The sequence below is a fragment of the Aulonocara stuartgranti genome (assembly GCF_965226115.1).
Source record: "Aulonocara stuartgranti genome assembly, chromosome: 23".
Lineage (NCBI taxonomy): Eukaryota > Metazoa > Chordata > Actinopteri > Cichliformes > Cichlidae > Aulonocara > Aulonocara stuartgranti.
In genome coordinates this window covers 49,608,606-49,631,954 of record NC_138958.1, presented here as the reverse complement: position 1 = coordinate 49,631,954, position 23,349 = coordinate 49,608,606, and the positions used below count along the sequence as shown (strand labels likewise).

At 40.8% G+C, this 23,349-nt stretch overlaps 1 protein-coding gene and 2 long non-coding RNA genes across 5 annotated transcripts in view; 1 reads left to right on the top strand and 2 right to left on the bottom strand.

Moving 5' to 3' along the window:
• The window catches only part of LOC309701485 (NACHT, LRR and PYD domains-containing protein 12-like), a 1,029,495-nt gene that overhangs the window by 962,268 nt on the left and 43,878 nt on the right, over positions 1 to 23,349 (bottom strand). The gene's annotated exons all lie outside the window — the stretch shown is intronic.
• LOC309701555 lies at positions 5,836 to 9,114 on the top strand. Of its 2 annotated transcripts, XR_014275093.1 has the most exons (7): positions 5,836 to 5,918; positions 6,045 to 6,169; positions 6,275 to 6,491; positions 7,653 to 7,783; positions 8,038 to 8,145; positions 8,251 to 8,372; positions 8,515 to 9,114. It is a non-coding gene; the product is annotated as an uncharacterized lncRNA (long non-coding RNA). The 2 variants fall into 2 exon arrangements; XR_014275094.1 differs by lacking the exon at positions 5,836 to 5,918 and having other exon boundaries at positions 6,084 to 6,169; positions 7,658 to 7,783.
• On the bottom strand, positions 10,503 to 14,604 carry LOC309701568. Of its 2 annotated transcripts, XR_014275124.1 has the most exons (4): positions 14,333 to 14,604; positions 13,168 to 13,259; positions 11,783 to 11,840; positions 10,503 to 10,835 (listed from the first exon to the last, which is right to left on the bottom strand). It is a non-coding gene; the product is annotated as an uncharacterized lncRNA (long non-coding RNA). The 2 variants fall into 2 exon arrangements; XR_014275125.1 differs by lacking the exons at positions 10,503 to 10,835; positions 11,783 to 11,840 and adding an exon at positions 12,339 to 12,426.

Below are 23,349 nucleotides of genomic sequence, written 5' to 3'. Positions count from 1 at the left end.
ATTCATCACAGAGTGTTTATAGATCACAGGACACGTTACAGTTTTACTGTTAATGTTTTAGTTTAAAAGAATGACGTGATAAGATCTTACTGTGAATCTGCGCGCTCATTGGCTAATACCCTGAGACTGACAGGTGGTTATCCAATCAGCGTGCGGCCTCACGGACATAAAACTCTTAAAGTTTGTTTCTGAAGGGATTTTCAGATCAGACCTGATGTTTCTGCCTACAGCCTGTTTACCGATATAATCGATATCAGATATCAGAGCAACAGAAACCTCGGTGATCAGGACGCCGGGACTGAGAACAGGAAGTGGCTCAAACGTGGCACTTTCATAAAGTGAACTACACTCACAGAGTTTCTGTCGCCATTTTAGTTTTAAAAACACGTCGTGATAAGGGCGGGTCTTACTGTGAACCGGCACGCTCATTGGCTAATAACTTGAGATTGACAAGTCGTTATCCAATGAGCGCGCGGCTTCTCCCAACATAAAGTAGTTTCCTTTGAAAAACCAAAGTCTGATTATTTTTGCCTCCACTGACGGAGCCTGTTGTTCCCGCCACAGAGACACAGTAATGTCAGAGCGGTGTTAACACTCACCTGCCTCAGCACAGCTCTCACTCTCCTCCTGCTCTCTCAGCTAAACTCACTTCCTCTCTACTTACAGGAAACCAGCGCTCAGAGGAGCCGACCGGCCTCACGTTTCACCCACAGACACGAACAGCGTGGAATTATTTTATGTCATAAGAAGAAACATATTCATGTTAACACTCACCTGCCTCAGCTCCACCTTCCTCCTCCTGCTGCTCTGAACGGAGGATCAACACTTTCACTTTCAAGGTTCAAGGTTCAAGGTTCTTTATTTGCCACATGCATAGTTATATAAGTATAACACACAGTGAAATGTAGCCTGACACGCTCCTCAACATGTGCAAAAATTGGGGGGGTAGAGGAAGAACATTATATATATATATATATATTGGGTGAATGTACAGTAGTAGCAGCAAGCAGGTGAATTCTGTACATTAATATGAATAGACATCTGACTATTTTACAGGATAGACAATATAAACATATTTAAAATTAAAGGAATTTGAAATGTACATTGTTTCACTGCTCCTCCCTAAACACAGAGGATGCTGGGACTTGTAGTTTTTACCTTGTGTGATATTTATGGCTGTGACACTAAATCACAGCATGAAAACTTCCTGCAAACATGTCACAGGCGATAAAAGTTTCACATTAAAGGTGAAGTTATTTTTCTGTCTCATGTTCAATAAACAGTGAGCTGGGAAAACTGAAGAACAGACTTCAGACGTTCCCTGCAGAGTTTCTGCTGCTCGGTCGTCTGCATGTTGCTGAGACTGAGCTGATGATGAAGCTGTGATGGGTTTATGGCACGTTTGGTTCTGGAGAAGAGTTTTACTGCCGGTGCAGGTGAAATGATCAGAGGTTACAGCCTCTGGTTAAAGTGGAGGCAGCGATCAGGACGGCTGAGCAGCAGAGGTCTCGAGGGTCCTAAAGTGTAAAAGCATCAGTGTTAGTAACACAAAGATGACAGAATGGGATCATCCACACAACACTAACATCTAAATCCACGGCAGGAACTCTTCCAGTGTCCTGAAAAATCTGTGTGCACGATGCTGAGATTAAAATCTGTCTGCTCATCTTAATGCAATATTTACTAAAGTCTGGTAGAAGTTTTACTGATTTCCAGTCCACTTAGCAGACGTGTGGATAGGTGGTGGGTTGTAGAGCAGACTGAAAGCTTTAAGTTCATCCTCTGATTAAAAACTCAGACCCACAGATACAGGAAATATAACCCTGGTGTAAGAAAGGAAACAGCAACATGGCAGCCATCTTTTTCCTCCCATCATGACCAGTGTCCCAGCAGAAGCTGGGGTTTGTTAGATCCTGTTCGATCCAGAGGAAACAGGCTAAAAGAGTCGATCAGGGGGGATCATGGTTTTATTATGTGCTCGTTATGATTGAAGCTCTGGTTGTGTGTTAGAGACAGAACCTGCAGATTCCTCCACTCTGCCTCCTCCTCTGCAGGAATCAGCCTCTTGGCTGGTTTTATTCACCGACGTGAATAAAATCATCAAACTAATCCAAGTTCATTGTGAAATGCCTGAAAATGGAGGAATAAATCTGTCAGTTACCGTATAAAGTTTGAGTTTGTCAGTGTTTTACACGGAGACGGTCGTCAGATGTTGAATGTTTAGCATGAAAGTTCCACATCTGGAGAAACCTTCAAGATTAAAGCCAGTGAAAAGTGAAGAGTTTCTGCAGCAGCCGCACTTCCTGCAAATCTGTTCTTTCAAAATAAAGTGAAGAGTCTAAAATTATATTCACGACAGGTTTAAAGGTGAAGGTGGTCACATGGTTTTAGTGGAATGCCTACGTGGGCGCGTCTGAGTGATTTTGATTCAGATTCGTGCAGCGTGGAGCAGTAAACACTTGTTTTTGTTCATCTGGACTCATGAAGGATTCCAGTTAGCACATTTCCAGCCAATGAAACGTAACTACAGATGAAGACAAACACATTTAAGCTGCCTGACTCTCGAGTGTGCACAGCAAAATCTCCAGTGTTAAATTAACACTGGAGAGTGTCTATATGGGTCCACACCTCTGAGTGTTAAATACAACACTGTTGAGTGTTAAATTAACACTTTTGACAGTGTTATATGTTTAAAAGTAACCTAGTCAGTTTTGAAGATTAACAAGATAAGAGATAAGATAAGATAGAACTTTATTAATCCCTCGGGTGGGTTCCTCTGGGAAATTCGATTTCCAAAAAAAGCACAGCAACGACCGAAGTTACAGTTACAGAATTGTTATATATATATATATATAAATATATATATACACACGCACGCACGCACACACACACACACACACACACACATATATATAAATACAGAAACAAATATAAATAAAATATACAAAGGGGATAAATAGAATAAATAGGAATAAAAAATAAAAATACAAGTGAATTGCACATTTCAAGTCTTGAGTCTATTGCACTGTTGACTATTTACAAAAAGTATTGCACAAGGTATTGTACAGTGAGGTGAAGAGGCACTACAGCTTAGTTGTTCCCCCCTCCTTTGTCCTCCTGTTTCCCCTCCCTCTCCCCTCCAGAGAGGAGTTAAACAGTCTGATGGCGTGTGGGACAAAGGAGTTTTTAAGTCTGTTAGTTCTTGTCTTGGGGAGAAGCAACCTGTCACTGAACAGACTCTTCTGGTTGTTTATGGCCGTGTGCAGAGGATGCCTGGCATTGTCCATAATGTCCATCAGTTTCTTTAATGTCCTTTTCTCTGCCACTGTCACCAGAGTGTCCAGCTTCATGCCGACCACAGAGCTAGCCTTCCTGATCAATTTCTCCAGCCTGGAGAAATGGCTAACACTGAGCAGTGCTGATTTTCTAACACTGGAAAATAACTCAAAATGTTAGAAATATTCTACACCCCCCCCCCCCTCCCCCACTGTGAACATGAATTGAATATTCAGAAGACATTTGTTTAAATAGTTCTACAAATCGGAGCTGTTGGTGTGTCCTTGGATTGTGTGGTAATAATATTAGAGCCTGCAATCTTTCTTACTGAATCTCTACTATGAGTCATGTTACCTGAGATTAATTCTATGTTTACCTGTCAGCCTGGACGAATGTGCTGTGTGAAGGAAATTAAATTAAATCAGATCTGAACTGCATACAGTTAAGGAACCTGTTCATATTTGATTGAAATATGAACCAGTGATTTTTTTTGATTGCTGATTCCAAGAGAGTCTTTGTGGAAATCCTGTTTGGCTTTCTGTTATTTTAATTGTCTTTTTCTGTTTTCCAGAACAGTTCTCCACAGTCGCTGTCCACATGGGTCAGTGGGACCAAGAAGCACTCTGCTAATGTGGGACTCTGACCAGCAACATCCAGCAAGACCCAGACAGCGTTTTCTATCTCCCAGCTGGAGTTTTTGTTTGTCTGTGACTAGGGATGGGTATCGAAAACCGGTTCTTGTGGAGAACCGGTTCCCACTGTTTCAATTCCTTGGAACTGTTTGCCATTTTTGCAAACGATTCCCTTATCAATTCCAGTCGCCCCGAATGACGTCACCACATTGCGGAGCATCATTTACCTGGCAGGAAACACGGCGCCTAAGCGGCTCAAACGCTCAAAAGTTTGATTATACTTTACGAGAACGGATGACAACAGGGGAACTTGCAATACTTGCAAAGTGGATATTTCATTTAAGGGAGGAAACACTACGAATATGCAAAAGCATTTGCTCACAAAACACGCGATGACCTTAAATGAATCTCGTGAATCTCAACCCAGCAGCAGCAGTAACGTTTGCACGTCCTCTCCCGTTAATGCGGCAGGTAAATAATCAACTAACAGTGCATATTATGTTAGCGCGATCTGCCTTATTACAAAACCTGCTATTACTGTGCATTTAGGTGACCATGATGAGAGAGACAGACAGAGTCTGGCTGGCTCAGGTGCTGGCAGTTGTTGCTGCAGTCTACCGGTGTCCTTTCAGGCCAGGATAGACGAAGCAGTGACTAAGTTTGTGGTAAAAGGTTTGCACCCATTTGCCACAGCAGATGCCCCTGATTTTCGGTAAGTGAATGTGTTTAATTGTAGGCAGGGTGTAATGGAGGAGGTCACTTTAAGAGGGATGGACTTGACCTCCTGACTATGAATGATGTAGATGATAAGGTGCTGACTCTATGAATCCACAATCTCAACAGGGTTGTCCGATAAGAACAGATGGCGTATCCACAAAATCCACTGCCACTCAGGTATCTGCCGTTCACTCATTTATTAACAAGAATCCGAAGCACACATCCATAATGTGAGTGAGGGCTGTAAAATGCTATATGCCGTGTGGTGAGTGATGGTGTGGTTTCTGTTGGAAAGAACATAAAAGTCTTCCATAATTATGTGAACAGAGTGAATTAAATGTGTAATACAACAATACAAACAATACTGGATAGTGGAACATTCAACCAAAATAAGGGAGTGTCAACAAATGCTAATTTTACTATTTACATAAATCCTAACTAGGCACTTTACATCAGAGCTAACATGAGAAATTAGTGACGGTCCCTTAATGACCGCACGGCAGAGGCTGCTTCGCAGTAAACGGCAGTAACAATCGGTAAACAAAGTATGCGCCAAGGATTAAACAAGGGAGGATAATGGCCGCAGCAAAGAACAAACACGATAAAACACAGAAACTTACAGTCTCATGGACGCACACCGCTAACAGCATTAGAAGGAACGAAAATCCACACGGTGAGTAAACTCTGCTGACTCTTCCCACCTGCAGCTCCGACCGAACTCTCTGCGTCGACGTGTGCGTAGTGATGAGGTAGAATTGTGTCTTCTGATTGGCGAAGAGAATGGGTTGCCTCACCGCTCATTGGCTAAACGGCAGCAGTATGCTGATATCTTACTCCGCAGATGTGGCTCCGTTCATGAGTTCTGCGAACTGGCTGGCCTTTTGTACACAGGGACATTACTGGATATTCTTGTGTAATTGCTACAGATTAATTTATGTTATACTTTGTTATTGCTACAGAAGAATATTTATTTTATTATTTTACATTTACAATTTCTTTTCCTGGGGACCCTGTGACACCCCATTGAAGAGCCGTAGGCTGGATCTCTTAAGATCTCACTGCTGTGTTTGTAAGGCCATGTTACTCCTAAATTTATATCTTGTTCAAAGAGAAGCTATAAAACAAAGTTCTAAGCTAATCGACCTTAGTGTTCTCCTTTTTTAAAAAGAATAGATAAAGAATCGAATCGTTAAACAGAATCGAAAATGGAATCAAATCGTGAAAATCTTATCAATACCCACCCCTATCTGTGACTGGAGAGTCAGATTTTTGTTGAGCTTCACACTTGCAGAGGTAAGTCAGTTTGCAGAGATCCCTCCCACCCTGGCTTTTATGTCCTAGATTTCTTATCTGAAACAGTAATATTTCAGTGACTGCTGCTTATACCACACGTTAATACACGCTACTGATCCCTGATAGGAGAATCATCAATTTTGGCAACAAAGAAGCCTGGTGGATGTTTGTTTACAGTCTGATGATGGGACATCATGCTCTGCATCTTCAAAGTTTGCCTCCTCATTATTATTCATACCCAGTAATGTGAAGTATGCTCATATCTACTATAACTGAACCAACCTGGTGCTCTTCATTTATGGAGGCTGTTGAGTCTGAATGTTGTGTATCTCGTGTTCTCTGGGCTTTGTCCTCAGTCTTTTCGCAGGATCAGAAAACAAAACCAGGAGGCGCGTAAATGTTTCTTCTCCATGATGTTTCTTCAAATGTTTCTTCTGGATGATGATAAGACTGTGACACGGGATGCCACCTTTGGTCTTGTGATGAAGCAAAGGTCAGGAAGAAGTGGGATTAACTGGTACCCACATCTGAGAAGGATGTACAGGGGCACCTGCAGCCAAATCCAAGCTTCAGGTTAGTTGTAGTTGCAGAACGCTATAGACTGAGACAGCTGAGGCATCAAATGTTTGATTAAACGGATGAACAAGAGAAGTTTCTTCCCCATAATTATCACTTCTTTGTCACGGCGGGGTGCGCCGGTGTGTAATGGAAACAGGACCCAAAAGCAGATGAGGACGAGGAGTTGAAGGTTGAACAGAAAAAGTGATCCTTTATTAGATGACGGCAGAAGTAAACCAGGAAACCAAAGTAAACTGACAAGACACTAAGAAACAAAATACTAAACGGTACTGAGACCAAAAACTATAACTATGACTGAGGTGGAAATAAACAGGCTAAGACTATGACTAACGTGGAAATAACAGCCGAAAACTAGACCTATGACTGAGGTGAGGTAAACAGACGACCCGACAATGACATGCAGAAAACAGAGGGCTTAAATACATACATGAGGTGATCAGGGGAAGTGGAGACACATGGGGGAAACAGCTGACTGACATAAACCTAAATGACAGGACCAGGAGGAGGAAAGCTAAATACAATGAACAAAGAACACATGACACTGTCAGAATAAAACGGGAAATACTAAAACTAGACATGACAACACAACTTAACAGACCTAATACGTGAAGAATAATACAAGAACCCAAAACATAGAAAACCAAGGGAACAATAATAAATAACAGCTTAAACTAAAGCTAGATAGGAAATGACACAAAACTAATCACATATCAAAATGAGACAAATACAAAAATGAACTCAGAGCGCTGGGTCAGAGACCCAGCCTGTGACATTCTTAAAATCTGTAGCAACTTCAAGTCTGTCAGCGTGCTGAGCATGCTCAGAATGTGACAATATATTTTTGTTCAATATTTAATTTCTTTCAGTTGCAATTGTTAAATGAAAAAAAAAATAAAAAAAATATATTCTTATAATTTAGCAAACTAATTTATCAAAAAAAATATACATATATCTGTATTAGTTTTAATAAATTAATTTGACAGCTGTATTGAAAATACCATATTGTATTCATACAGAATCAGTTTGGTATCATTGTTTGTCTGATTGTTGAAACTAAGAGCTGCTTTGATCTGTTAAGATCTAAAGTATCCAAAGTTGAGCTCTGATGTTTCTTCACCCCTGTGTGTGTGATATGTGATTCCTACATGCTGGCAGAGCAGAGCGGCAGTTTGTGCTCACAGATGGTGACGGTGTGGAGAGACGGTGGTGTTTCCTCAGAAGAACCAGCAGAGTCACTTGCTGACTGATGTTCGTCTGCACTGCACAGAGGAAATCAACTGACCGAGGTTTGTCCAGTGACGTGTTATGAAATGTATATTTTGGTTTTATGCTTACAGTTATGATTTTCTTGACAGAGGCTCTGCAGAGGTCAGACAAAGCAGAGAAAGAATGTGCTTTACATTTTACTGTGATTTATTGAGATATTTGTTGCCTGATGTTCAGCAGGAATGGAGAAATAGAATCAAAGGGAGATGTTTTTGCTGTTTTTGTAATGATGTAAGTAAATCTTCAATATTATTTATTTGCTTGGTTATATTAGGAGTGTTTCTGAGTGAGGGCGGAGGAGTCATCATCCAGGTAAAGTGACGTGGATCAGTGGATACACTTGTCTCCCCTTTAAAGGAGACGATCCAAGTCATCCTTAAATGTTAGTGCTTTCAAATACACAAACATTTTTAAAGGACAAAAATGAACATCCAACTTTGACTGTAATACAAAATAAATCTTTGCATGTGTGTTTTCAAACTCTCAGATGGGCAGCATATCAGTCTTGGACTGTGTAACCTGCCGGAGCAGCACTGAATGACCACCACACACGAGCATGTTCCTGCAACATTCAGCATCTGATCCTTCATCTGTGTGCTTCTGCTTTTGGTAAGTAGAGTTACCCAACTCCAGTAACTCTAAACACATGCCATCCATTTCTGACGGCCTGGTTACTTCCTGTCAGTTACTTTAGAAACCATGTGGTCACCTGACCTAACACTGTTTCTTCTTCTTCCCCTTAATGTTCAAGTGTCACATGTCAAACAGCTGGAGAGGAAACTACACCAGCGTACTGGGATGTTTCACCAACACGTGCCAGATGCTGTTCCTTCATGGTGACATCACCAGAGACAGCCCCACCCACCTCAGGACCTCGCCATTGATCATGATGATTATAATGATGACAGCGAGCGGAACTAAGACTGTAAAAATCCACGACCAGAATGTTTCTTTCTAATTATGAATGAATACTGAGAGCCTCTTTCTGTGTTTTGTCTGTTTTGGGGTTGTTTTTTTTACCTCATTTGTTACTAACAAAGTTCACAAACTCACACAGTTTACATTCTGTATGTTTCCATCTTTACCAGCCACACTCTAACTGCATTTAAGAAAATAATCCTTAGAAATCGTCCTTTTTCTCTTTTGTAATTGATGATAATTCAGTGAATATACTGCGCTGCTTCCTTCTATTGCGTCACACATTGCTTTAAGTTTTTCAGTGTCCAGTTATTTTTTACTGCTGTTTGAATTCTCTGTATGTTTGACCCTGTAGACTGTTTGATGGACTGCTTGTCTTCCTGTTTGTTACCGCCGCCTGTTTTTTAATAAAGATTTGGATTTCTGACTTCAACACAGCCTCTGCGTGTCCTCCCTTTGTGTCCTCTTCCTCTGTGAATGTGTTGCATGTGTCACAGATTCCTTTTATTAACAGCTTTCCCACAGTGAGTTGCATCAGCATTCATTCACAGCACATTTCAGAAGGATTCAGATTAATACAGTGATCTTACAGTCAGAATGATCCTGACAGAGTGCCACTGTAAATGATCTTTCATCAGGTACATTTTAAAGTTCAGTATTTCAAAGCAGGAGTTATGAAGAATCATACTGGCATTAGGACTAATAATATGTACTTACAAAGTCAAAGTTTTTTAATTATGCTAGAATACTGGAAGACAATCAACTTTTAGTGTTTTCTGCATATTAATTATTCTGAAATAGAGACGGTGACCCTAACTGTACAGAAGCACTAAACAACTGACAATCTAACAGACATCATTGGCCTGAGCCGTCATGCACAGTGAGTCTGATCCTTTGCTGTGAGAGTCTGACAAGCATGTTTCTGGTCAGTTTGGAAGAAATAATATCACAATGTTGATCTTTTTTTCAATATTCCTTCTCTTTTACAACATAAACTGTGATCAAAGGTACTTATGTTCACAGCATGTAATAATACTGACAGTCCAGGGCATTGTGGTCTGTTGAGCTAGGGTTAGGGTTAGCAATTCAGACATATGTAATCAATATTAAACGTCTCTGACGTGGGCCACTGTGTTGGGAAATCCATACCAGGCTGGAACGAGTCAAGGTAGGTGAGCATCCACGAGAAGACAGCAGATGCATCCTACTAATACTGACAGGACCAGGAGACTCCAGAAACCGAGCATCTTCTCTTCAGTGCCATCCTCTCCTGTCACCCTCTCTGCCCGCAGCTCTTTGAGTATGGGGTGGAGAAGGGCGCAGAGAAACCCTTATTACTAATTTGTATTAGAGAGCTATGGCGGTATCTTTGGAAGCTGTTTACATAGCTAATAATATGTAACCATGGAGACAGACAGTCACGTGAGCTAGCGGTGCATGTTTACTACAGTGAATAAGGTGATTGCGTGCACAGCGTCCACACGCTGCAGAGGGTAAAGACATTACTTCAATATTGTTTTATATTGATATATATTTGCCTTCTGTTGACCATCACCTCAGGTTCACCATTACAGTTTCAGCATACAGATGTACACTGTCTAAATATGAACACATTCAAAAACTCATGTCTCAGAAATAAGCACAGATGTTCATGTTTGTCATTATAGTTTTATTTGTAAGAAAATTATGAACTTCATATTGTGCATCAAATAAAAGAACATTTCACAACTCTGAGTCAACAGAAACAGGAAACAGAAATGTCTCTAATGTAGACATGTACAGTGTAGTGTAAGCATTAAAAGATCATAAAGGAAACACTAACATTTATGTGAAACTAACTGTAATAAAAAAATGAGCAGGTGCTTTATAGATGTAAAAGAAAGAATCTGAAAACAACACTTTTTTGGTCTAAGTGATCAAAGTAGAAAACAGAACTGATGTTCAAGAACAAACCGTAGCTGCACTAATATTACACATCTCCATTGTTGTGGTGAACAGACATGTTGCTTTTAAAACCACATGCAGTGTGTGGCCATGACTGTTCACTGAGACCATGAACGCCACTTCGCTGAAGCCTTCGCCTTCTTCTTCTTCTTCTTCTTCTTCTTCTTCTTCTAAATTGGAAGCAGAAGGAGCACGAGCTGCTTTGATCTACTGAAAGGAAAAAGCAGAACATCTGAGCTGAAACCAGTCAGCTGAAATCATTAAGACAGGAACAAATTCAATGCAGTCTCTCAGGTGGCTTAGCCTGTTACAACTGTTGATACAAGCTAAATACGGTTAACACACAGTGTCAGGGAGCTCCAGTGTGGGAACTAGTGGCTTTAGGTTTGTAGTCATTTAACTTTCATCCATTCATTCATTTAATTCAGGAGGAAGAAATGTCAGGTTGATGCAGGCTGGTTACATGCATTTGGTCCCATGCTGTCTTTAACTAAATGACTTGGTTCACTTTATGGCTGGGCTGTATGTGGGGTTATATCATGTTATTTGGGCAGGAGTACCTGTCCTCTGTTAGACTTAGAAAGTTTATCCATAAGCAGAGCTTCTAACTCTTCTAGCACATCTGTGGCTGACAGCTTTTTGGTGGCTCTTTTTACCCCACACTGGTTGTGAGTGTGTAAATAGCCCCACTAGTTCTTTTGGGTTGCAGTTAACTTGTGAGGAAGGGGTGGGTATGCCATGACTAGATGAATAACAATTATCTGGGATACATAAATTTCATAATGCATGCATATATCTCTATAAACCTGCCTGAGGGCTGCCATTTTTTACATTCAGTTATTTCTTTGTTGAATCTAAATAATGAATGTGTTACAGTTAAAGTGAAACACTGGTCAGTGTAAATGGCTCATTGGGACACAGAAACCTTTAAATTAAACCCTATCACCTGATATCGAATGTCAAACAATATCAAAGCTGTAAAAGCTGTTTACAGTCAGAATTTATAAAACTATGATTGTAAATAAATTCAAACAAGTGAGCTTTTCTCTTTGTGCTGAATATCAACACTGTGGCTTCTTAGACTGTAAGCTTTACTTTAGCACAACCAGTTGTAGAAGCTGCCACTCCAAATGTCTTTGATAACAAGAAAAAAATACCTTTTCAGTCCACGGCCTGAAGTTCTTCTCTGACATCTTCTGCAATCGGCTTTGTCTGCTGGTTTGAAGACAATGAACCACAAAAAAGATGATTTAGTCACTTTGTCTGCATCATGCAGCTCGAATGTGTCGTGTAACGATGTTGAATAGCCGTCGTTATCCCTCTGCTGTGTCACTAGGATTGTACTGTACAGCATCTCATTGATATGTGAGGAATGCTAATGTAACACGATAACAGACTTACATCATTAAAACATAAAGGACAGGAGATATTTAGATATTTTTATATTTATATTACATTTTATAGCTGACGGATATTACTAAATAGATAGAATTTACTAAATAGCTGGATGAACATGAAAAATATGTCTATAATAACAAATGACCATGAGAGCCAGTAGAATTAATTCAACTGGACACTCAAAAGACGTCCTTAAATGCTCTTTAAGTGGCAGAACAGATGAACAAACAGTTAATCGCTTACCTCAAGTAAGAAATCTGCTCAGCTACTTTGAAAACAGCTTCTAACTGGTTCCTCCTTTAACAGGATGACGACTCAGGGGTAAGGCCATCATGCAGTCCAGCAATCTTTATGGTTCTGCTTTGATTCACCAGGAACTATTAGGGAAACCTTCCAGCGCCTCCTGTGAAAGACACAGGGACAAACACACAAACATTTATTAACATGTTCCAGTCTTCCAGTTTGATTTCTCATCCTGTGGACAACAACGTACATGGATGCAGGTTTATTGTTAACTTTTGTAAGGTTTATTTACTGAACATATCCAGCTGCAGCTCCACTGTGATCCTGAACTGGATAAGCACTTAAGAAAATGTGTCAATAAATGCACATACATCAGGTTATTATATTTATCCAAACAGACGGGACCAATAATGCTTCACTGAGTTAGAGACTTTAACGTCTCTTCTATGTAAGAATGTCTCGTGCTGATAGACCTGCAAACTTGACAACAAAGGTTTTTCAGACTACATGTAGCTGTCCTCTATGTCAGCTCACACATTTACATTTATGTCACACTTATTTCTGCTTTCCCATTTTATAATTATTACTTACATTTTGATTAGATACCTTGAGTTTGTAAATGATCAGATTACATAATTGGAATACAATGTATCCAATTCAGGGTTGCGGGAGGATGAAGCCTATCCCAGCTGATACAGGACAAAGACAGGCTGCCAGTTTATTGCAGGGCTAACACAATATGTGTAACAGAAAATCCACTTAAATGTTTGATATTTCTTATAATAATCATAATTATGACTATTATTTAAAGGTTTCTCAGGTTTATATTTTGGAGGTTATAAAAAATCAAAATGTATTTATAACCTCTAAAATATAAACCTGAGCTGTTTCAGATTCTGACCTCTGACCTCACTGCAGCTCCCTCTTGGAAGTACGTCTGCTTCTTGTCTTCCCCCAGTGTTGACCGCCTGCCCTTGATATCACGTACTGTACCTGAGGAACAAAAAAGGACAAACACTTGCCTTCATTTAAGAAGTACATTCATACAGAGGTAATCTATGGAAACACACTAGTTCGACCTTTGGGAGGAATCAGTTCCTGTGAAACATTTCTGTAAATGAACATCATGTGGAGAATGAATGAAATGAGTTCTTCAGGTGACTCAGCAGTCCCACACTGACAAATGAAATCTAGTTAAACTATTAAGCATCTTTGCTCTTCTGAAATCTGTGTTACACAACAACAAACATAAATTAGTAACAAAAATACAGCTGAGTAGAGGCTTTACAAACCACCAGCAGCCATAATGCTAAATTTTAATCTTCAAATGTTTCTGAGCCGTTTCAACCTGCTTTTAACACATTAAAGTCCCACAGTCAATGCAGCCTGACTCAATCCTAGATGTTCAGCACACAGAGACACAGAGGTGCCGTTTAAAGTTTAGTGTTAACCTGAGTCACTGATCATTTGCAGTATTACAGAGTCTGGCAGTCTTTGCATGATGTCCACGTCACTGTAAGTTTCTAGCTGACTCTCAGGTGTGACAGGTGTGCCAGCAGGAAAGAGTAATAATAACCTGCATCCTGAGGTTTGTCATGCAGGATTAAAGGAGCCAGGCTTTGTTCACACAGCTAGGATTGTATTTTACACTGACCCTGGGTCAGTATAAGTATCATACAGTTTAAACGAAGCACTGAAACTTGCACATATTTATTACAGATGCACTGAAGCTAATCGAGATATTTGCTGTCAATCTGTGGCTGCGATTAAACACTTTACTGGAAACTTTATTAACTAGTAACTTCATCAGTCATGACAGAAGCTAATATTTCTGTGCTAACATCGTTTAAACAGTAACAGCTTTACTCCAATATAAGCTAACGTTTACACTGTAACTTTAAGCTAGCACCATAAAGACGGTAAAACACGTAATAATATCTACAAATGCATCTTAAAGCTGTTATATTAGCACTCTGTGTATTACTAACATAACCACATTAACATTACTGACACTCGCTGACTTTTAATAGTCATTCAATAAATGCTGTCCGTTTAAATGGTCTTACCTGTACACACTGCATATCCACCGGATTCCAGCCAGAGTGGATTCTGGAGTCTTCCACGCTCCTGTTAGTGATCCTCCATCTGGATGGATGAGAACAACCTTCTGAACAATCTAGCAGGAGATGGCCCATATCTATGGGACTGATTTGTGCTAATAACGCCCATTGTATGGACTGATAACAGCCGAAGCGGGTGAATAAAGTCACCCAGTAGCTAGCTGTGCCATTACCCAGCATACATCACTCCCTCCGTAAATGCAATAAACGATACAAAAGTATCGTTCTACCTGTTTTCCAGGTAGTTGTTTACATTATATAATTTATTGTGTTCTGTATATGTCACTACAATGTGATTTGGAAAATGTCTAAATATACCGACAACAGGCACTTCCGCAGCAATCTCTTCAATCGGAGGGCCCTTCACGTCAATTCCCGACGCGAGAGGGGTACCCTGCGCGTCCATAAGTGAAGCACAGGGAGCCTGACCATGCGTCACACGTTTGACGAGTTGGGAGTGAGAACGTGTTGTTCGTCCACATGTAAACGGCGTTTCGAATCACCGAAAACTGAGATTTTTTAAAACTCCTTTTTTGCGTTTACGTGTGGACGAGGAATACAGAGTTGGTCACGCAACGTCAAAGATATGTGCCTTTTTTTCACGTCACGCTGTGCGCACATTATTGTTTACATGAGATGAATTGCAGAATGGCAGATAGAGACAAAATACTGTTAATAAGATAAGATAAGATAAGATAAGATAAGATAGAACTTTATTAATCCCTCGGGTGGGTTCCTCTGGGAAATTCGATTTCCAAAAAAAGCACAGCACCGACAGAAGTTACAGAGTTATACACACACACATATATATAAATACAGAGACAATATAAATAAAATATACGAAGGGGATAAATAGAATAAATAGGAATAAAAATAAAAATACAAGTGAATTGCACATTTCAAGTATTGAGTCTATTGCACCGTTGACTATTTACAAAAGTATTGCACAAGGTATTGCACAGTGAGGTGAAGAGGCACTACAGCTTAGTTGTTCCCCCCTCCTTTGTCCTCCTGTTTCCCCTCCCTCTCCCCTCCAGAGAGGAGTTAAACAGTCTGATGGCGTGTGGGACAAAGGAGTTTTTAAGTCTGTTAGTTCTTGTCTTTGGGAGAAGCAACCTGTCACTGAACAGACTCTTCTGATTGTTTATGGCCGTGTGCAGAGGATGCCTGGCATTGTCCATAATGTCCATCAGTTTCTTTAATGTCCTTTTCTCTGCCACTGTCACCAGAGTGTCCAGCTTCATGCCGACCACAGAGCTAGCCCTCCTGATCAGTTTCTCCAGCCTGGATGAGTCCTTCTTTGCTGTGCTGCTCCCCCAGCACACCACAGCATAGAAAAGTACTCCAGCAACCACCGACTGGTAAAACATCCTCAGGAGCTTCCTGCAGATGTTAAAAGACCTCAGCCTCCTGAGGAAGTACAGTCGGCTTTGGGCTTTTTTATACAGGTGCTCTGTGTTGCATGACCAGTCCAGTTTATTGTCCACCCACAGCCCGAGGTACTTGTACTTGTTGACCACCTCCACCTCCTCCCCCTCTATCTGAACCGGCAGTGGACCTGCTCTAGACCTCCCGAAGTCCACAACCAGTTCCTTAGTCTTTGAGGTGTTGAGTTGCAGGTTGATCTGACTATCTGCAGGTTTTACACGCTTACATACACACATGCAGTTACTGTCCCTCCATTTACAAAGGCAGAGGCGTCACGGTGTGATTATCTTCCCTTTGGTTTCACCTGCACAAGTGCCGAGGTAGGTATTGATAGCAATGTTGAATATTATTACACAGGAAAAAACAACTACATGTAAAATATGCTTCACCATATTTTCTAGTCTTTGGCTTAGAATGAAGTTGATTTGGAAACATATTCAGCGATGCTTCATCTCCTGCTTTGCGTTTCTGTGGGTGCGCCCAATTTCTGTGGGCACAAAGTGTTAAGTGTGAAACAGGGCAGATCTGTCGTGGTCCTGAGTCATTGACCCAGTGTTTTGAGTTTGTTGGTATTATTTTCCAGTTTCTGCTGTTTTGTATTTGTTCTTAGGGTTTGAGTTGTGTGTTTAGTGTTTCTATTGTCCCTACCTGTGTCTTTCCTCTGTGTTCTGTTCGTGTCCCCAAGTTGGTATTGTGAAACAGCCTGTGAGTTTCCTGTTTTACTTTGTAGGTTTGTGTCTCGTTATGCCCATTAGTTCCAGCTGCGTCCCCTCCTGTCTGCCTGTGCTCCTCGTCGCATCGTCTGTGTTACACTCACCTCTTCCAGGCTCGCACGCTCACTCCTCTTCAGCCACTCACCCTCACACCGTTACACTCTCATGCCAATCCAGCAACAGGCAATCCACACAGGGTCAGGGACGCGTCCAGGAAATCTAGGTACAGGAAAGAACAGGTCAGGAACTCTAATGAACAGTACTGAGAATCAACTCAATGATTTAGCACAAACTGAGAAGACTCAACAAATCACCAACCTGTGGCCTAGAGTGTCCTGGTGCCACGTGCACTTATGGACACTCTTATGTTCGAACATGGTGTTCGTTATGGCCAAGCTGTGGTTTGCACAGAAGTTCAATAACAAAACACCACTCGGGTTCAGGTCCTGGGGTCCATTCCTCCCAATCACGCCCCTCCAGCTTTCACTGTTGTTGCCCACATGAGCATTTAAGTCTCCCAGTAGGACCCTCCAGTGTCCCACCCAGGGACTCCAAGAAGGCTGGGTACTCTGAACCCCAACCCGGAGGCACAGATAACAAACCCTCTCATCCACTGGGAGAAACCCCAACATACAGGCAGCAAGCTGAAGGGACACCAGGATACCCACCCCAGGCCGCCGCCTCTCACCAGGGGCAACTCCAGACTGAGACAGAGTCCAGCCCCTCTCCAGGAGGCTGGTTCCAGAGCCCAAGCCGTGTGTTGAGGTGAGCCTGACTATATCTAGCCGGTTCCTCTCAACCTCACGCACTAACTCAGCCTCCTTCCCCACCAGAGAGGTGACATTCAATGTCCCAATTGCCAGTCTTGGGGTTTGGTTCGCTCCTGGACGGCGCTCACAATGCACCCAACACACATTAGTTGGTATCAAATGAGCACAACTCATCATTAATCCCACTCCTTAGGGTGGCACAGTTGCTTCACTCTCTCCTCTTATTCCATTAGAAAGCATTCTGTATGTCCCTAATATAACTGAGAACTTCAATAAAATCTCTGAATCTAACAATATAAAAATGGCACTGAGTCTGTGTCTGCATTTGTGTGACATTAATGTTCCACTTTAAGTTGGAGGTTTTGACTCCCACTTTTAACTCCTTCTCTTAATGTGGACGATCATACAGCTGGCTTCTTGAAAGGGGGGTGGGTGGGGGGCACACTACAGCCAAACTACACAACAGGACAAATGAAAAGAACAATCACAACTTCTCCTGTATCAGTGTGTTGCAGTGATTGTTTAGTTTTACTATCATTCAGTGTTTCTCATCAAAGGCAGTGCAACTGTCTGTGACACTGTGGCACTCTGTCAAGATTGTTGCACATTTGTGTCTCCTTTATAAAGTCAAACAGGATTTTGAATTGTCTGACATTTGCACGGGAATCTGGAGGAGGGAGACGGGCCTTCTTCAGTTTCCTAAGAAACTGTAGTAACTCTAACTCTACTCTAAGAGAGAGATCCACTAATGCCTCGCACCAACACAAACTGGGTTCTGGAGTCAAAGAGCTGTTAGTGTTTACAAATCGAGCGCAGCGACAGGATTGTGTGTCAGAGACAGAATCTCAAAGATTTTTGTGACCCTGATGAAGACCCAATTCTGGACATTCAAACTGTGTTATGAATGTTTTTAACATCTACAGATCATTATCCAGATATTTAATACAAATAAGCATGTCTTATTTTTGTGTTTTATACATTTGAACTCACATCTCCTGTGTTTAGAAAACAGCAGAACTTTTGTAATTGGCCCAAAAAACGAACCATGTCTGTAAGCGCTGTTTTGAGCCTTTTAGCAAATCTTGCCCTAAACAGCCTGTTGCTGTTACAAAACAGAGAAAACATAGTGGAGTCTAATTGTTGCACCGTGGAGCTCAGCTGAACTCAGTTCTGGGAGTTGAAATCAACAGAAAGTGTTTCATTTGACACTGAAACAGTTTCTTTTCCATCCATGAAGGAAGCTTTTGTATTTCACTCAGCAAAATATACAGTCTGGACTGCACAACATTTCAGACTGCATGTGATCTGTGCACAAAAACATGGAGCTTCATGGACACACGCAGGTCCTGCTCCACTTCCTGCTGTTGCCATGGCTTTACTCTCGTCTTGCATTCAGTCTAATTACAGCTTCTTATTCAAACTCTGCACGTCACTAATTCCTGGTCTCTCCTTGTTGAATACTTTTTATCTTCAGCTGTCCTTGAAATCATTGAAAATCATACAGTTATGTCCAGTGTTGGTCAAGTTACTTGAAAAAAGTAATCAGTAAGTAATTACTGATTACTTCCCCAAAAAAGTAATCCCGTTACTTTACTGATTACTTATTTTCAAAGTAATTAATTACTTAGTTACTTAGTTACTTTTTAAAAACACGATTTACAACCTGAATAGGTGATAAAGTGATAGATCTCTCAGCCCAATTCTACTTTTTCTACATAATCCATCATACAAAATGCAATCAAATGGAAAAGTCCCTTTTTAAAACTTGTTTTATCTGTTTTAATCTTTTAACTTTATGCATCAAGCAAAAATGTAATTATATGCAACATTCTCTGATTGGAAGAAATTTGTTTAATATTTAAACCTATTTTCTGCACATTCCAGCACATAATTTTTTTTTTGTGTGTGTTTACACTCAGTCTTTCAAATAGATGCAAGTAAAACACAGCAGAAAATAAATAAAGTCAAAGACTAGCGGTCCTTTTGCTCTATTTTCACCTGTAAAGCAGGAGCAGGGTAGGCGGAGGTTTACCCTGGTGCAGGTGTGCTGCAGCGGTCAGTGGAAGGATATGGCAGCTCTGTGAATTTCCCATTACGTCGTTGCGCACTCGGTGCTTGCTTGGAAGTTTAGGGGTTTTTTTGCTGTAAAAAGAAGTTTTCTTCCCACGCACAACGGACACTAATGTTTTTGTCACTCTTTATGGAATCAAACTCAAAGTAAGGTCAGTACTTCCACGCTTTAAACGCTGCACGCTCATACTCTCTCCCGCACTCGATATATGATCCATTGTTGATCTGCACACAGCTGTTGTCACAAACGTTGCACTTGCTTACGTCACTGTCATGAGACATTCTCGCAAAAAAAATCACGGTTTTAGTAACGCAGTAACGCAGCGTTCCTACGGGAAAGTAACGGCAATCTAATTACCGTTTTTGCAATAGTAATCCCTTACTTTACTCGTTACTCGAAAAAAGTAATCGGATTACAGTAACGCGTTACTGCCCATCTCTGGTTATGTCTATAAGACTTTGGACAGAAACAACTTTCTCTAACTTTGGTTCTGTAAATTACAACAATGAGTGGGTTGCATTAAAATGTGAGGAACTAAAGCATTTTTTAGAATTATCCTATGGAGCACCGGGACGAAGGAAAGACGGGTGGACTTCCTGGTGGAGCTTGCAAGAGAGTTGGCTCACTCTCATGTAGCTGGGAAGAAGGCAAGAAAAGAACAGTTGCTTTGGACACAACCCTCCACACCTAGCCCTGGAAAAAGAGCCATGTGTCAGGTCAAACACAAATGCAAGAACAATCATGCCACTGTGCGATGTGTTCACTGCTACAGATACACATGTGGTAAATGCAGACTACAGATACCATGGCAGTGCCAGGATTGTGAGTGATTGCTGAAAATGTTGAAATGTACTCACTCACTTTTTATTATTATTTGTAAATATGTGTACAAATGGTTGGTTTTTTTGTACTGTTTTTATCAATAAATCTCAGCAACAAAGGAAATACACCCAGTGTTGGGTAAGTTACTTTAAAATAGTAACTTAGTTACATTACTAGTTACTTCTCTCAAAAGTAACTCAGTTACTTTGTTGTGACAGTGATGTACACTGTTCTGATGGTATATATGCATCAATCTATCAATCGTTTGTTGTAAGACTCAGATAATTATTTATTAAAAGCTAGACATTTTAAATGAGAATAAGAAAGAAAAGTATTTCTTTGTGCCCCCCTTTAATGCCCTACATGCCCCCCTGGCAACACTTTGCTAGATCTGCACCTGCACAGTTACCAGCTGTCAGCTACCTAAAAAAGGATCCTGGTGTTATTTGTCTCTCAGAAACAGTTCATAACTTCCATTCAACTCATTCATGTCACCTAAAAGGTAAACCTGTTTCTCCATCACCTGTTCAGCTCTGATGATCCAGTAAGGACATCTCCTGGTTTCATCTTCATGTTTCCCTCTCACCAGATAACCAAACCGACATCATGACCAGCAGCTTTTTTGCAGCTGTGGCTCCAGCAAACATCAGCTGATACTAGAAATTAATATTAAATAAATTCTAACAACAGCTGATCAAGCTTAAACATGCTGCTGTTGTTTACCGCGACATCCGGTTCCCTCTTTCGGCGCAAAGTGGGCGATAAACAAACAAGAGAGCCGATCAGCTGATCATTGATCAGTTTTCATGATTGAAGTAGAAACGGGAGAGGGAGGGGGAGAGAATGAAAGAAGAAGAGGCAGCTGTGCAGCAAAGACACAGAATAAATCCAGCTTTGTGCCTTTTTCATTGTAGCTGAATTACGGGACTAACTGTTCCTTTTCACCTCAATAAGAAACGCGTAATATTTTCTCTGAATACCAGATGAGATGGTTGGCAATTCTAATAACTTATGAATAAAATAAAGTTCAACATCATTAACTTCATAGCACCCACCCAGCTGTATAATAACTCCGTCATGCTAGCTAGCACGCAGTACGGAAAAAGTCAGAATAACGAAAATAAACTCCACCTAAACTTGGTTCCTATCTGACCCAGAGAGACTGCAGGTCATAACTTCTTACCTGAAGTTCAGTTCACACTTGGACCGGCGGCCGCCTCGGGTCTCTTTTCCTTCTGCGTCCCTTTTCCTTCATCCACCTGCTGGCCTCCACCACTTGCTAATGTTACTGAATCTGTGGAAGCTCCGCGATAGCCACCACACGAAGTAACGAGTAACGACCCTATCTAAATCCCAGTAACGAGTAACGCGTTCCTGATTTTGGCATAATAACTAGTTACCGTGCTCGTTACCACAATAATAACGTAGTTACTGTAACGCGTTACTTAATAACGCGTTAGTCCCAACACTGAATACACCCATGTGTGTTGATTTCTCCCTAAGATGGCAAACTGAAACACAAGTTTCCTTGTGGCTCAGGAAACTAACCACTCCAAGTTGGTGACTTTTGGAGATTTATTTTCCTGGATGATTGAGAATGCATCAAGACGAACACAAAACGAAGTTCACCGCTTTTAGCAGCTCCCCCCCAGACAAACAAAGAGGCAGTTGGCAGTTAGAAATCAGCAATCATTCACACACCCCCACTCCCCTCCAGAATTCTCAGGTAACAACCTAATTTACATATGAATGACTAGCCAATTTAGCTTCCACTTGGCTGAAGCTAAAGCCTAGCTAAAAGCCTACCAGCCATTTGGCAACTCAGCCCATCACACGTCCACGTCTCTCCTTGTTTCGTCTTTTATTATGAAAGGGTTGTGTTTCCATGTTCAGTGTGTTTCATGTTGCTTCCCCTGTGGTGTCAGGTTCATTTGTGTCAGCTGTGTTTCCACTTCCCTCCTTTCTCTTCTGTGTATTTAAGTCCGCTGTCTTCCTCTGGGCAGTGTTGGTGCGTTTTCCTCCGTTCACGTTATTCCGGGTTTCAGGTTATCTCCTGATTCTGTTTAGGTCCATGTTCATGTTCATGTTTTTTCATCAGAGTTTCTCGCATGCACCTCCTTGGATTCATGTTCATGTTTTTCTTGTCATAGTTGTCAAAGTCATACTGAGTTATTCCCAGGATAGGTTTTAGTTTTAGTTTCCGCCCCTGTTTGCTGGGCCTTGTTTTGTGTTCGTGTTTTTCAACCTAATAAATGGTTTGTTTTTTTGTTAAGATTCAGTTCCATCTCTCCCTTGTCTGCTTCCGGGTTCATATTGCAATCACATCAGCCACAGTGACAATAAACTTATTTTGATTTTTAACTTTCTTTATTTTTTCAACAATATTATGTATATATAAACATTTTGCATCTTACAATATAAAGCCTGGATCCTGCACATATTGCACTTTGAACTTGAACTGTGTTGTCTGTTTATTGGAGATTGTACTACTTGAATTCATTATCCTGGTGATATAACACATTAATTCTCCATTTGGAATCAATATAGTATATAATACAGTATCTGTCTATCCATCTATATAGCTATTGAATTGAACTGGAGTGAATGGAAGAGAATTAAATAATGGATTTCATGTTCATGTTTATCTATGTTGTAACAGTGACGACTTGAGACATCTGTTTGGCACTATATGAAGAGAATTAAATAAAATTTAAATAAAAATGATATTAACTGTATTTATACATTTTATATTTTTGGATGAGACACTGTCAGTGTGCTGTTATATAACTCAGGTATTTTTAAGGCCTGACTGGTGGCATTGGTGCCCATTGCTTTACTGTGCTGTTGGATGTGTATGTGGGCTATCCCTTGTACCTGACATTTGATTGGGCATCACTGTGTTGCTATGGTATGATCCTGGTAGTTGTTGTTAATAAAACAATAACAAATTCAAATTCAAACATTGCTGCATTCTTCTGTCACTGAGGATTCCAAACCTGCACTCAGTCTCCTCATTACTTTGGTATTGAACAGACAAACTTTGGAGCTCCTGCAAACTTTATTCACAAACTGCAAATATTTTACACAAATCTGCGACTGACAACAAGCACAGAGACTTCAAACAATCACTGAAGTAAGGACTGAAAGATTTACTTTAAA